General features: G+C 44.2%; 1 protein-coding gene across 1 annotated transcript in view; it reads right to left on the bottom strand.

Annotated features, from left to right (window-relative positions):
- Positions 1 to 4319, bottom strand: part of GOLPH3L (golgi phosphoprotein 3 like) — a 34767-nt gene extending 30448 nt beyond the window's left edge. Inside the window, exon 1 of the mRNA XM_063439233.1 lies at positions 4193 to 4319. The gene's annotated coding sequence lies outside the window, so the exon portion shown is untranslated. The remainder of the gene's footprint in view (positions 1 to 4192) is intronic.
- Between the last annotated feature and the right edge of the window lie 10163 nt (positions 4320 to 14482).

The following is a 14482-nucleotide window of genomic DNA, read 5'->3' as shown; positions in this document are numbered from 1 at the left end:
CAGAGGGCCATGTACAACTTAGGAGCCTTACCTTAAGGCAGTCACAGAAGGTGTAGTATTACAATGACTAGGGATATACCACCACTGACTTAATTATATACAGATATTGAGAGGAGCACTATAGGATCAGGAACACAAACATGTATTTCTGACCCTTTAGTGTTAAAACCACAATCTAGCCCCCCTTGCCCTTTCTTGTCTCCCTAAATATAGTAAAATCTTACTTGTATTTAAGCCTGAAGCTGCTGACTCTACCCCTGTCTGCATCAGAATAGCAAGCTGCCTGCTGATATCATCAGAAGTGTTGTTCTGAGCCAATCACAATGCTTCCCCATAGGATTGGCTGAGACTGAACGAGGCAGATCAGGGGCAGAGCCAGCACAAGTAAAACACAGCCCTGGCCAATCAGCATCTCCTCATAGAGATTAATTCTCTATGGGGAAAGTTCAGTGTCTGCATGCAGAGGGAGGAGATACTGAAGGTTTGGATGCATTTTAGGCAGCCATGACCCAGGAAGGATCTCTAACAGCCATCTGAGGAGTGGCCAGTGAAGTTATCACTAGGCTGTAATGTAAACACTGCATTTTCTCTGAAAAGACAGTGTTTACAGCAAAAAGCCTGAAGGGCTTCAATAAGCTGTAGTTGTTCTGGTGACTATAGTGTTCCTTTAATAGTATATAGATATAAACACAGTCATGGTAGTAAGATTGTTATAGCAACTAGGAGTATATTGTATACTATATAGATTTAGACAAGAGAAAAGCATTGAGGCTCTATATAAACACAGCTATGATAGTTATAGTGTTAAATTAACATGGGGTATATTGTATAATACAGGGGTAGGCAACCTTTTAGCAGCACTGTGCCGAAATATGATTGTGATGTCCCGTAGCGTGCCGGTCCTATTTCTTTAAATTGAGGTGTGTATGTTGCCATATTCTGCTTGTGTTATTTGTACTGCATATTTGCTTTGTATCATTGTATTTGTGCGTATATGAGCTATTATATTGTATATGTTCATTAATAGTTTGTGGTATCATGTATAATACCTATGAATTTGGGCTGTGTATGGGGGCTGCTTGTGGAATTGTGTGTGGATGGATATATCACATTGTGTATTTGGTAGTGTGTGTATGTGTGGGGCTGTTTGGGGTATTGCATGTGAGAGGCTGCATGTGGGGTTGTGTGCATGTATGTGGATTGTTGGTGGTGTTGTGTGTGTGTTTGTATTATTTGTATGAGGGGAGGGTTATTCTGCAGCTCTGAGGCTTCCCTGGGTTTTAGTGGATACCAGGCTGGCCAGGTACAGCTCAAGGACAGGAGGTTGTGGGCTGCTCTACTACAGTGTGGATTCCTATTCACAAGTGCTGGGAGGAAGTGATCTGAGATCACTTCCTCTACGTGCTGCAATGCATAAATGGAGGATTGTCCTTCACCACCTTTTCATATTAGCAGATATCTTAAGTTTCACTGGGACTCCTGACAGGCCAGAGCCTGTTTGTCTCTTGTACCCTTGAGTGCCGTGCAAAGGCACCTCGAGTGCCGTGCATGGCACTAGTGCCGTAGGTTGCCTACCCCTGGTATAATATATAGGGGCAGACAATGGCTCTATATAATATGGATATATTATATAATATATAGGGGGCAAACAGGGGTTGTATATAACAACATGGGGTATATTGTATAATATGCAAAGGGGGCAGACAGGGCTCCATATAACAACATGGGGTATATTGTATCATATATAGGGGCAGACAGAGCTCTATATAACATGAGGTATACTGTATCATATATAGGGGGCAGACAGAGCTCTATATAATATGGGGTATATTGTATAATATATATAGGGGGAAGACAGGGGCTCTATATAATAACATGGGGATATTTGAATAATATATATTGGGGAAGACAGGGGTTCTATATAATAACATGGGGTATATTGTATAATATATATTGGGGCAGACAGAAGTTCTATATAATAACATTGGGTATATTGTATAATATATAGGGGACAGACATGGGTTCATTGTATAATATATAGGGGACAGACAGGGGTTCTATATAATAACATGGGGTATATTGTATAATATATATAAGGGGCAGACAGGAGACCCCCAGGCACAGAGCAGGCAGTGTTAATGGGTAGATCCCCAGGAAGGACAGTACTATAACTCCCATGGTGCTCAGCCAGCAGTATTGACGGTGGAGAGTAGTGGGAATTGTAGTGCTGTGGTCTGGGCTCCCAGACAAGCATGGGGGTCCGGCGAAAGATGTAGGCGAGGGCAGTGGGGGGACAGTGGGGGGCTGTGTGATGGATGTGGGAGGGGATAGTGGGGGGCTGTGTGGGGCTGTGTGTGGATAGTGGGGGTCTGTGTGTGGATAGTGGGGGTCTGTGTGTGGATAGTGGGGGTCTGTGTGTGGATAGTGGGGGTCTGTGTGAGGATAGTGGGGGTCTGTGTGAGGATAGTGGGGGTCTGTGTGAGGATAGTGGGGGTCTGTGTGAGGATAGTGGGGGTCTGTGTGAGGATAGTGGGGGTCTGTGTGAGGATAGTGGGGGTCTGTGTGAGGATAGTGGGGGTCTGTGTGAGGATAGTGGGGGTCTGTGTGAGGATAGTGGGGGTCTGTGTGAGGATAGTGGGGGTCTGTGTGAGGATAGTGGGGGTCTGTGTGAGGATAGTGGGGGTCTGTGTGAGGATAGTGGGGGTCTGTGTGAGGATAGTGGGGGTCTGTGTGAGGATAGTGGGGGTCTGTGTGAGGATAGTGGGGGTCTGTGTGAGGATAGTGGGGGTCTGTGTGAGGATAGTGGGGGTCTGTGTGAGGATAGTGGGGGTCTGTGTGAGGATAGTGGGGGTCTGTGTGAGGATAGTGGGGGTCTGTGTGAGGATAGTGGGGGTCTGTGTGAGGATAGTGGGGGTCTGTGTGAGGATAGTGGGGGTCTGTGTGAGGATAGTGGGGGTCTGTGTGAGGATAGTGGGGGTCTGTGTGAGGATAGTGGGGGTCTGTGTGAGGATAGTGGGGGTCTGTGTGAGGATAGTGGGGGTCTGTGTGAGGATAGTGGGGGTCTGTGTGAGGATAGTGGGGGTCTGTGTGAGGATAGTGGGGGTCTGTGTGAGGATAGTGGGGGTCTGTGTGAGGATAGTGGGGGTCTGTGTGAGGATAGTGGGGGTCTGTGTGAGGATAGTGGGGGTCTGTGTGAGGATAGTGGGGGTCTGTGTGAGGATAGTGGGGGTCTGTGTGAGGATAGTGGGGGTCTGTGTGAGGATAGTGGGGGTCTGTGTGAGGATAGTGGGGGTCTGTGTGAGGATAGTGGGGGTCTGTGTGAGGATAGTGGGGGTCTGTGTGAGGATAGTGGGGGTCTGTGTGAGGATAGTGGGGGTCTGTGTGAGGATAGTGGGGGTCTGTGTGAGGATAGTGGGGGTCTGTGTGAGGATAGTGGGGGTCTGTGTGAGGATAGTGGGGGTCTGTGTGAGGATAGTGGGGGTCTGTGTGAGGATAGTGGGGGTCTGTGTGAGGATAGTGGGGGTCTGTGTGAGGGTAGTGGGGGTCTGTGTGAGGGTAGTGGGGGTCTGTGTGAGGATAGTGGGGGGCTGTGTGAGGATAGTGGGGGGCTGTGTGAGGGGATAGTGGGGGGCTGTGTGAGGATAGTGGGGGGCTGTGTGAGGATAGTGGGGGGCTGTGTGAGGATAGTGGGGGGCTGTGTGAGGATAGTGGGGGGCTGTGTGAGGATAGTGGGGGGCTGTGTGAGGATAGTGGGGGGCTGTGTGAGGATAGTGGGGGGCTGTGTGAGGATAGTGGGGGTCTGTGTGAGGGGGTAGTGGGGGTCTGTGTGAGGATAGTGGGGGTCTGTGTGAGGATAGTGGGGGGCTGTGTGAGGATAGTGGGGGGCTGTGTGAGGATAGTGGGGGGCTGTGTGAGGATAGTGGGGGGCTGTGTGAGGGGATAGTGGGGGGCTGTGTGAGGATAGTGGGGGTCTGTGTGAGGATAGTGGGGGGCTGTGTGAGGATAGTGGGGGGCTGTGTGAGGATAGTGGGGGGCTGTGTGTGAGGATAGTGGGGGGCTGTGTGAGGATAGTGGGGGGCTGTGTGAGGATAGTGGGGGGCTGTGTGAGGATAGTGGGGGGTATTGGGGGGTATTGGGGGGCTGTGTGAGGATAGTGGGGGGGGGGGGATATTGGGTGCTCGCCCTGTCTCACCTGATCTCCTCTCACTCGAGCTGTTCACAAACTTCACTTCCTGGAATCGGACACATCAGAGAGTAACGATACAGCGCAGCCTAACTCGCTGCCAGTCTGCGTGACGTAATCCACATCCACCAATCACATCGCGCCCTGACCTCAGGGATCGCTCGCCATCGGGGCGGGGCTTCGCTGGAGGTGAGTTGTTGCTGTGACAGGCGGCGCGGGCCAATGGGATTCCGAGAAGGCACAGTGCGCGCGGCGGTCCTCCTCACCATAGAGGTGAGAAGGCAGAGCGGCTCTTACATTGTTCATTCCTAACCATATTTGTTAAGGGAGGGGCTGAGATGGTCCAAACAGGAAGTGTCACTTATTGTGACTGTCATAACCATAACCATAGACATAGAATGTCACACTGAATAAATATTACCCACAGTCAGCTTTATTATCACACACCTCCCAACTGACCCTAGTTACGAGGGACAGTCCCTATTATGGGCCCAAATCCCCCTTCTCTACTAGCTCCATATTGTTGGTGTGTCTGAGTGTATAACAGAACTCCACAGCAATAATACTCCCAGTAATGTGTCTGAGTGTATAACAGAAATCCACAGCAATAATACTCCCAGTAATGTGTCTGAGTGCATAACAGAGCTCCACAGTAATAATACTCCCAGTAATGTGTCTGAGTGTATAACAGAGCTCCACAGCAATAATACTTCCAGTAATGTGTCTGGGTGTATAACAGAGCTCCACAGCAATAATACTCCCAGTAATGTGTCTGAGTGTATAACAGAGCTCCACAGCAATAATACTCCCAGTAATGTGTCTGAGTGTATAACAGAGCTCCACAGCAATAATACTCCCAGTAATGTGTCTGAGTGTATAACAGAGCTCCACAGCAATAATACTCCCAGTAATGTGTCTGAGTGTATAACAGAGCTCCACAGCAATAATACTCCCAGTAATGTGTCTGCGTGTATAACGGAGCCCCACAGCGATAATACTCCCAGTAATGTATCTGAGTGTATAACAGAGCTCCACAGCGATAATACTCCCAGTAATGTGTCTGCGTGTATAACGGAGCCCCACAGCAATAATACTCCCAGTAATGTGTCTCAGTGTATAACAGAACTCCACAGCAATAATACTCCCAGTAATGTGTCTGAGTGTATAACAGAGCTCCACAGCAATAATACTCCCAGTAATGTGTCTGAGTGTATAACAGAGCTTCACAGCAATAATACTCCCAGTAATGTGTCTGAGTGTATAACAGAGCCCCACAGCAATAATACTCCCAGTAATGTGTCTGAGTGTATAACAGAACTCCACAGTAATAATACTCCCAGTAATGTGTCTGAGTGTATAACAGAGCTCCACAGCAATAATACTCCCAGTAATGTGTCTGAGTGTATAACAGAGCTCCACAGCAATAATACTCCCAGTAATGTGTCTGAGTGTATAACAGAGCTCCACAGCAATAATACTCCCAGTAATGTGTCTGAGTGTATAACAGAGCTTCACAGCAATAATACTCCCAGTAATGTGTCTGAGTGTATAACAGAGCCCCACAGCAATAATACTCCCAGTAATGTGTCTGAGTGTATAACAGAGCTCCACAGCAATAATACTCCCAGTAATGTGTCTGAGTGTATAACAGAGCTCCACAGCAATAATACTCCCAGTAATGTGTCTGGGTGTATAACAGAGCTCCACAGCAATAATACTCCCAGTAATGTGTCTGAGTGTATAACAGAGCTCCACAGTAATAATACTCCCAGTAATGTGTCTGAGTGTATAACAGAGCTCCACAGCAATAATACTCCCAGTAATGTGTCTGAGTGTATAACAGAGCTCCACAGTAATAATACTCCCAGTAATGTGTCTGAGTGTATAACAGAGCTCCACAGTAATAATACTCCCAGTAATGTGTCTGAGTGTATAACAGAGCTCCACAGCAATAATACTCCCAGTAATGTGTCTGAGTATATAACAGAGCTCCACAGCAATAATACTCCCAGTAATGTGTCTGAGTATATAACAGAGCTCCACAGCAATAATACTCCCAGTAATGTGTCTGAGTATATAACAGAGCCCACAGTAATAATACTCCCAGTAATGTGTCTGAGTGTATAACAGAGCCCACAGTAATAATACTCCCAGTAATGTGTCTGAGTGTATAACAGAGCTCCACAGCAATAATACTCCCAGTAATGTGTCTGAGTGTATAACAGAGCTCCACAGCAATAATACTCCCAGTAATGTGTCTGAGTGTATAACAGAGCTCCACAGCAATAATACTCCCAGTAATGTGTCTGAGTGTATAACAGAGCTCCACAGTAATAATACTCCCAGTAATGTGTCTCAGTGTATAACAGAGCTCCACAGTAATAATACTCCCAGTAATGTGTCTGAGTGTATAACAGAGCCCACAGTAATAATACTCCCAGTAATGTGTCTGAGTGTATAACAGAGCTCCACAGCAATAATACTCCCAGTAATGTGTCTGGGTGTATAACAGAGCCCACAGCAATAATACTCCCAGTAATGTGTCTGAGTGTATAACAGAGCCCACAGCAATAATACTCCCAGTAATGTGTCTGAGTGTATAACAGAGCTCCACAGCAATAATACTCCCAGTAATGTGTCTGAGTGTATAACAGAGCTCCACAGCAATAATACTCCCAGTAATGTGTATCAGTGTATAACAGAGCTCCACAGCAATAATACTCCCAGTAATGTGTCTGAGTGTATAACAGAGCTCCACAGCAATAATACTCCCAGTAATGTGTCTGAGTGTATAAAGGAGCTCCGCAGCAATAATACTCCCAGTAATGTGTCTGAGTGTATAACAGAGCTCCACAGCAATAATACTCCCAGTAATGTGTCTGAGTGTATAACAAAGCTCCACAGCAATAATACTCCCAGTAATGTGTCTGAGTGTATAACAGAGCTCCACAGCAATAATACTCCCAGTAATGTGTCTGAGTGTATAACAGAGCTCCACAGCAATAATACTCCCAGTAATGTGTCTGAGTGTATAACAGAGCTCCACAGCAATAATACTCCCAGTAATGTGTCTGAGTGTATAACAGAGCTCCACAGCAATAATACTCCCAGTAATGTGTCTGAGTGTATAACAGAGCTCCACAGCAATAATACTCCCAGTAATGTGTCTGAGTGTATAACAGAGCTCCACAGTAATAATACTCCCAGTAATGTGTCTGAGTGTATAACAGAGCTCCACAGCAATAATACTCCCAGTAATCTGTCTGAGTGTATAACAGAGCTCCACAGCAATAATACTCCCAGTAATGTGTCTGAGTGTATAACAGAGCCCCACAGCAATAATACTCCCAGTAATGTGTCTGAGTGTATAACAGAGCTCCACAGCAATAATACTCCCAGTAATGTGTCTGAGTGTATAACAGAGCCCCACAGCAATAATACTCCCAGTAATGTGTGAGTGTATAGCAGAGCTCCACAGTAATAATACTCCCAGTAATGTGTCTGAGTGTATAACAGAGCTCCACAGCAATAATACTCCCAGTAATGTGTCTGAGTGTATAACAGAGCTCACCAGTAATAATACTCCCAGTAATGTGTCTGAGTGTATAACAGAGCTCCATAGCAATAATACTCCCAGTAATGTGTCTGAGTATATAACAGAGCTCCCCGGCAATAATACTCCCAGTAATGTGTCTGAGTGTATAACAGAGCTCCACAGCAATAATACTCCCAGTAATGTGTCTGAGTGTATAACAGAGCTCCACAGCAATAATACTCCCAGTAATGTGTCTGAGTGTATAACAGAGCTCCACAGCAATAATACTCCCAGTAATGTGTGAGTGTATAGCAGAGCTCCACAGTAATAATACTCCCAGTAATGTGACTGAGTGTATAACAGAGCCCCACAGCAATAATACTCCTAGTAATGTGTCTGAGTGTATAACAGAGCCCCACAGCAATAATACTCCCAGTAATGTGTCTGAGTGTATAACAGAGCTCCACAACAATGACACTCCCAGTAATGTGTCTGAGTGTATAACAGAGCTCCACAGTAATAATACTCCCAGTAATGTGTCTGAGTGTATAACAGAGCCCCACAGCAATAATACTCCCAGTAATGTATCTGAGTGTATAACAGAGCCCAACAGTAATAATACTCCCAGTAATGTGTCTGAGTGTATAACAGAGCTCCACAGCAATAATACTCCCAGTATTGTGTCTGAGTGTATAACAGAGCCCAACAGCAATAATACTCCCAGTAATGTATTTGAGTGTATAACAGAGCCCAACAGTAATAATACTCCCAGTAATGTGTCTGAGTGTATAACAGAGCTCCACAGCAATAATACTCCCAGTATTGTGTCTGAGTGTATAACAGAGCCCAACAGCAATAATACTCCCAGTAATGTATCTGAGTGTATAACAGAGCCCAACAGTAATAATACGACCAGTAATGTGTCTGAGTGTATAACAGAGCTCCACAGCAATAATACTCCCAGTATTGTGTCTGAGTGTATAACAGAGCTCCACAGCAATAATACTCCCAGTAACGTGTCTGTGTGTATAACAGAGCTCCACAGCAATAATACTCCCAGTAATGTGTCTGAGTGTATAACAGAGCTCCACAGCAATAATACTCCCAGTAATGTGTGAGTGTATAGCAGAGCTCCACAGCAATAATACTCCCAGTAATGTGTCTGAGTGTATAACAGAGCTCCAAAGCAATAATACTCCCAGTAATGTGTGAGTGTATAGCAGAGCTCCACAGTAATAATACTCCCAGTAATGTGTCTGAGTGTATAACAGAGCTCCACAGCAATAATACTCCCAGTAATGTGTCTGAGTGTATAACAGAGCTCCACAGCAATAATACTCCCAGTAATGTGTGAGTGTATAGCAGAGCTCCACAGTAATAATACTCCCAGTAATGTGACTGAGTGTATAACAGAGCCCCACAGCAATAATACTCCCAGTAATGTTTCTGAGTGTATAACAGAGCTACACAGCAATAATACTCCCAGTAATGTGTCTGATTGTATAACAGAGCTCCACAGCAATAATACTCCCAGTAATGTGTCTGAGTGTATAACAGAGCTCCACAGCAATGACACTCCCAGTAATGTGTCTGAGTGTATAACAGAGCTCCACAGTAATAATACTCCCAGTAATGTGTCTGAGTGTATAACAGAGCCCCACAGCAATAATACTCCCAGTAATGTATCTGAGTGTATAACAGAGACCAACAGTAATAATACTCCCAGTAATGTGACTGAGTGTATAACAGAGCTCCACAGCAATAATACTCCCAGTAATGTGTCTGAGTGTATAACAGAGTTCCACAGCAATAATACTCCCAGTAATGTGTCTCAGTGTATAACAGAGCCCACAGTAATAATACTCCCAGTAATGCGTCTGAGTGTATAACAGAGCTCCACAGCAATAACACTCCCAGTAATGTGTCTGAGTGTATAACAGAGCTCCACAGCAATAATACTCCCAGTAATGTGTCTGAGTGTATAACAGAGCTCCACAGCAATAATACTACCAGTAATGTGTCTGAGTGTATAACAGAGCCCCACAGCAATAATACTCCCAGTAATGTGTCTGAGTGTATAACAGAGCTCCACAGCAATAATACTCCCAGTAATGTGTCTGAGTGTATAACAGAGCTCCACAGCAATAATACTCCCAGTAATGTGTCTGAGTGTATAACAGAGCTCCACAGCAATAATACTCCCAGTAATGTGTGAGTGTATAGCAGAGCTCCACAGTAATAATACTCCCAGTAATGTGACTGAGTGTATAACAGAGCCCCACAGCAATAATACTCCTAGTAATGTGTCTGAGTGTATAACAGAGCCCCACAGCAATAATACTCCCAGTAATGTGTCTGAGTGTATAACAGAGCTCCACAACAATGACACTCCCAGTAATGTGTCTGAGTGTATAACAGAGCTCCACAGTAATAATACTCCCAGTAATGTGTCTGAGTGTATAACAGAGCCCCACAGCAATAATACTCCCAGTAATGTATCTGAGTGTATAACAGAGCCCAACAGTAATAATACTCCCAGTAATGTGTCTGAGTGTATAACAGAGCTCCACAGCAATAATACTCCCAGTATTGTGTCTGAGTGTATAACAGAGCCCAACAGCAATAATACTCCCAGTAATGTATCTGAGTGTATAACAGAGCCCAACAGTAATAATACTCCCAGTAATGTGTCTGAGTGTATAACAGAGCTCCACAGCAATAATACTCCCAGTATTGTGTCTGAGTGTATAACAGAGCCCAACAGCAATAATACTCCCAGTAATGTATCTGAGTGTATAACAGAGCCCAACAGTAATAATACGACCAGTAATGTGTCTGAGTGTATAACAGAGCTCCACAGCAATAATACTCCCAGTATTGTGTCTGAGTGTATAACAGAGCTCCACAGCAATAATACTCCCAGTAACGTGTCTGTGTGTATAACAGAGCTCCACAGCAATAATACTCCCAGTAATGTGTCTGAGTGTATAACAGAGCTCCACAGCAATAATACTCCCAGTAATGTGTGAGTGTATAGCAGAGCTCCACAGCAATAATACTCCCAGTAATGTGTCTGAGTGTATAACAGAGCTCCACAGCAATAATACTCCCAGTAATGTGTGAGTGTATAGCAGAGCTCCACAGTAATAATACTCCCAGTAATGTGTCTGAGTGTATAACAGAGCTCCACAGCAATAATACTCCCAGTAATGTGTCTGAGTGTATAACAGAGCTCCACAGCAATAATACTCCCAGTAATGTGTGAGTGTATAGCAGAGCTCCACAGTAATAATACTCCCAGTAATGTGACTGAGTGTATAACAGAGCCCCACAGCAATAATACTCCCAGTAATGTTTCTGAGTGTATAACAGAGCTACACAGCAATAATACTCCCAGTAATGTGTCTGATTGTATAACAGAGCTCCACAGCAATAATACTCCCAGTAATGTGTCTGAGTGTATAACAGAGCTCCACAGCAATGACACTCCCAGTAATGTGTCTGAGTGTATAACAGAGCTCCACAGTAATAATACTCCCAGTAATGTGTCTGAGTGTATAACAGAGCCCCACAGCAATAATACTCCCAGTAATGTATCTGAGTGTATAACAGAGACCAACAGTAATAATACTCCCAGTAATGTGACTGAGTGTATAACAGAGCTCCACAGCAATAATACTCCCAGTAATGTGTCTGAGTGTATAACAGAGTTCCACAGCAATAATACTCCCAGTAATGTGTCTCAGTGTATAACAGAGCCCACAGTAATAATACTCCCAGTAATGCGTCTGAGTGTATAACAGAGCTCCACAGCAATAACACTCCCAGTAATGTGTCTGAGTGTATAACAGAGCTCCACAGCAATAATACTCCCAGTAATGTGTCTGAGTGTATAACAGAGCTCCACAGCAATAATACTACCAGTAATGTGTCTGAGTGTATAACAGAGCCCCACAGCAATAATACTCCCAGTAATGTGTCTGAGTGTATAACAGAGCTCCACAGCAATAATACTCCCAGTAATGTGTCTGAGTGTATAACAGAGCTCCACAGCAATAATACTCCCAGTAATGTGTCTGAGTGTATAACAGAGCTCACCAGTAATAATACTCCCAGTAATGTGTCTGAGTGTATAACAGAGCTCCATAGCAATAATACTCCCAGTAATGTGTCTGAGTATATAACAGAGCTCCCCGGCAATAATACTCCCAGTAATGTGTCTGAGTGTATAACAGAGCTCCACAGCAATAATACTCCCAGTAATGTGTCTGAGTGTATAACAGAGCTCCCCAGTAAATTACTCCCAGTAATGTGTCTGAGTGTATAACAGAGCTCCCCAGCAATAATACTCCCAGTAATGTGTCTGAGTATATAACAGAGCTCCCCAGCAATAATACTCCCAGTAATGTGTCTGAGTGTATAACAGAGCTCAACAGCAATAATACTCCCAGAAATGTGTCTGAGTGTATAACAGCGCTCCACAGCAATAATACTCCCGGTAATGTGTCTGTGTATAACAGAGCTCCACAGCAATAATACTCCCAGTAATGTGTCTGAGTGTATAACAGAGCTCCACAGCAATAATACTCCCAGTAATGTGTCTAAGTGTATAACAGAGCTCCACAGCAATAATACTCCCAGCAATGTGTCTGAGTGTATAACACAGCTCCACAGCAATAATACTCCCAGTAATGTGTCTGAGTGTATAACAGAGCTCCACAGCAATAATACTCCCAGTAATGTGTCTGAGTGTATAACAGAGCTCCACAGCAATAACACTCCATGTAATGTGTCTGGGTGTATAACAGAGCTCCACAGCAATAACACTCCCAGTAATGTGTCTGGGTGTATAACAGAGCTCCACAGTAATAACACTTCCAGTAATGTGTCTGGGTGTATAACAGAGCTCCACAGCAATAATACTCCCAGTAATGTGTCTGAGTGTATAACAGAGCTCCACAGCAATAATACTCCTAGTAATGTGTCTGAGTGTATAACAGAGCTCCACAGCAATAATACTCCCAGTAATGTGTCTGAGTGTATAACAGAGCTCCACAGCAATAATACTCCCAGTAATGTGTCTGAGTGTATAACAGAGCTCCACAGTAATAATACTCCCAATAATGTGTTATAACAGAGCTCCACAGCAATAATACTCCCAGTAATGTGTCTCAGTGTATAACAGAGCCCACAGTAATAATACTCCCAGTAATGTGTCTGAGTGTATAACAGAGCTCCACAGCAATAACTCTCCCAGTAATGTGTCTGAGTGTATAACAGAGCTCCACAGCAATAATACTCCCAGTAATGTGTCTGAGTGTATAACAGAGCTCCACAGCAATAATACTCCCAGTAATGTGTCTGAGTGTATAACAGAGCCCCACAGCAATAATACTCCCAGTAATGTGTCTGAGTGTATAACAGAGCTCCACAGCAATAATACTCCCAGTAATGTGTCTGAGTGTATAACAGAGCTCCACAGCAATAATACTCCCAGTAATGTGTCTGAGTGTATAACAGAGCTCCACAGTAATAATACTCCCAGTAATGTGTCTGAGTGTATAACAGAGCCCCTCAGCAATAATACTCCCAGTAATGTATCTGAGTGTATAACAGAGCCCAACAGTAATAATACTCCCAGTAATGTGTCTGAGTGTATAACAGAGCTCCACAGCAATAATACTCCCAGTATTGTGTCTGAGTGTATAACAGAGCCCAACAGCAATAATACTCCCAGTAATGTATCTGAGTGTATAACAGAGCCCAACAGTAATAATACTCCCAGTAATGTGTCTGAGTGTATAACAGAGCTCCACAGCAATAATACTCCCAGTATTGTGTCTGAGTGTATAACAGAGCCCAACAGCAATAATACTCCCAGTAATGTATCTGAGTGTATAACAGAGCCCAACAGTAATAATACTCCCAGTAATGTGTCTGAGTGTATAACAGAGCTCCACAGCAATAATACTCCCAGTATTGTGTCTGAGTGTATAACAGAGCTCCACAGCAATAATACTCCCAGTAACGTGTCTGAGTGTATAACAGAGCTCCACAGCAATAATACTCCCAGTAATGTGTCTGAGTGTATAACAGAGCTCCACAGCAATAATACTCCCAGTAATGTGTCTGAGTGTATAACAGCGCTCCACAGCAATAATACTCCCAGTAATGTGTCTGTGTATAACAGAGCTCCACAGCAATAATACTCCCAGTAATGTGTCTGAGTGTATAACAGAGCTCCACAGCAATAATACTCCCAGTAATGTGTCTGAATGTATAACAGAGCTCCACAGCAATAACACTCCCAGTAATGTGTCTGGGTGTATAACAGAGCTCCACAGTAATAACACTTCCAGTAATGTGTCTGGGTGTATAACAGAGATCCACAGCAATAATACTCCCAGTAAGTGTCTGAGTGTATAACAGAGCTCCACAGCAATAATACTCCCAGTAATGTGTCTGAGTGTATAACAGAGCTCCACAGCAATAATACTCCCAGTAATGTGTCTGAGTGTATAACAGAGCTCCACAGTAATAATACTCCCAATAATGTGTTATAACAGAGCTCCACAGCAATAATACTCCCAGTAATGTGTCTGAGTGTATAACAGAGCTCCACAGCAATAATACTCCCAGTAATGTGTCTCAGTGTATAACAGAGCCCACAGTAATAATACTCGCAGTAATATGTCTGAGTGTATAACAGAGCTCCACAGCAATAACACTCCCAGTAATGTGTCTGAGTGTATAACAGAGCTCCA

Source organism: Pelobates fuscus, chromosome 13 (assembly GCF_036172605.1).
Source record: "Pelobates fuscus isolate aPelFus1 chromosome 13, aPelFus1.pri, whole genome shotgun sequence".
NCBI lineage: Eukaryota > Metazoa > Chordata > Amphibia > Anura > Pelobatidae > Pelobates > Pelobates fuscus.
Note: the sequence above shows the minus strand (reverse complement) of the source record. Positions and strands in the feature narration are given on the sequence as shown.